This window comes from Manacus vitellinus, unplaced genomic scaffold (genome assembly GCF_001715985.3).
Source record: "Manacus vitellinus isolate BGI_N305 unplaced genomic scaffold, ASM171598v3 scaffold_92_pilon, whole genome shotgun sequence".
NCBI classification, from domain to species: Eukaryota; Metazoa; Chordata; class Aves; order Passeriformes; family Pipridae; genus Manacus; species Manacus vitellinus.
In genome coordinates this window covers 569,316-571,488 of record NW_021940877.1, presented here as the reverse complement: position 1 = coordinate 571,488, position 2,173 = coordinate 569,316, and positions in this window count along the sequence as shown.

The following is a 2,173-nucleotide window of genomic DNA, read 5'->3' as shown; positions in this document are numbered from 1 at the left end:
TGAACTTTTGGGCAGAAAAGGTCTCCCTTTGTGTTTAACCAGATGGTCAAAGAGCAGCTCCTCACCTCACACACCTCCTGACAGGGCACAAGTTGTGTTTCCTATTAACTGCAAGGACAGACCCCCTATTCCTCAGGACATTCTCAGTGTTTACTCCAAGGATTTTTGGAATTGCAGCCTGGAGGTGTTTGAACACCACGTGCAGACACAGCCCCAGCCTGAGCAGCCTCTCAGCTCGTGACAGGGATCACTGCTCCCATTTAAAAGCAGGAGCACCTTGGCATGGCTCATTTTTAATTAAAATCAAATCCTTGCTGATGTGATGTCATTCCCTTCCCACTGCTGTGTCACGCTGGGGATAAGGAGATAAAATTAGGAGCTGACTCGGCGGGCAAGCGCCAGAAGCACTACAACAACCCAAAGGCACGAGCTCTCCACAGGCAGCTGGGTCTGGAATCCGAGGACGTCAGTTCTGGGCAGGTCACGGCGTTCAAACCCCACTGATTCATCACCTGGGGAGGCTCTGCCAGCTCCCAGTCCCAGGCAAACTTATTTATAGCCCCAAACACTAAGCCTGGTTCCCACCCCCTCCCCAAGGATCCGCTAGGAATGTCAGCCCCCTATTTTTAGGGCTATTATGTCGGGATGCCACGCGGGCCCCAACAAACAGCCCGAAGGAGACGCTGCTCTGACATTTCAGCCGAGGACGTCACAGAAACTGAGCCCCAGCCCCAGCCCAGCCCCCCTTCCTGCCCTCAGCCCCGGGAAAAGAGCAGAAAGGATGGATAAAACACCCCCTGGAATGCAGATGGATCCCAGGACACAAACCTGCTGCTCAGATCCCACATTCCCATGTTCCAGCATCCCAAAGAACCACCCCACCAGTAAAGCTGGGAATTGGGTGATGTTACTGGGGAGCTGGAGATGGATATTCCATCCCAGGAATGTGTCCTTCCTCCTATGGATCACAGTTTCACATGGGATTTAGGCACATTCCCAAGCAAAACCAGCTCTCCAGTGCTTTGCAAAGCACAGGGAGGCTGAGTCAGTCCTTGCTGTGTCCAAAGGAATATCTGGGAATAACTGCAATGTGTTGGACACATACAGAGCATTATCCTCCCCATCCCTGCCAGAAGGACCCTCCAAAGAGACTGAATTCCAGCAGCTCCAAGCTCGGTTGGTTTTCATTCCAAGTTCAGTGACTGACCCCAGTGGAGGGTTTGAGGGAAGGAAGTGACCTGGGTTCCCAGAAATCCCTCACCCTGGGGGGGTATTTCCCTCTCTGCCTCCACAACTCCTTTGCAGAAACCCAGAGGCGATCCCTCCCAGACTCCCTGTGCTCCCCTGGGTATCTGACCACATTCCAAACACAGCTCTGGAAAACCATTAACCACGTCCTGTGCTGTGTTTGCTCCCCAGCACAACCTTCCACCCCTGCCATCGACCAACGGGCAAGATCCAGCCCTGGAGCAGGGAATTCCCACAGCCACGGGCTCATCTGCTCACTAAAGCACCACTCGGGCATCTTCAGAAGGAATGAACTGCAGGGCCTGGGTATTGCTCTTTTCCTTAGGAAATACAAACAGGTTTTAGTAGCTGAGGTCACCAAAGCTGTTGATGAGACCCAAAACTTGAAATGCTTCACCAAAAACACTGTGAACCAGGAGCAGACGTGGCCAATCCTCCCATGTCCTCACCAGCCACCTACTGCTTTGCTCCAAAGATGAATTAACCTATGAATTATTGCAACATTCCAATTCCTGAGGCTCCTGGGAGTCAGACTGCTCCACAAATTAACTCTCCGAGTCACCCTGCTGTGCTCGGGCCCTGTCCCAGGAAAGCCTCAGATGTCTGGAAGCTGCTGGTGCTGATGTTTTCCATAGGCAGATCCTGCTCCTCAGCAGGAGACCGAGAAACAAGACCCAGGAGTATTTCTGGGAACGAGCCTGGCAGGCGCCACACGGAATTCCCAGCACGGACGTGCCACGGGTGGGAGCACTTGGGAGGGTGGCAGCAGCTTCTCCTGGGGCAACATCCACACCAACACTCACTTCCCACTAGTGAGGGACCTGCCAATTATTCCCAACATCCAAAACTCACTTTTCTTCCCCAAAAAAACGCCTCTGCCAAGCAGCACGGAGCAGCAGGAATAGAAACTTCCATTTCCCAGTTT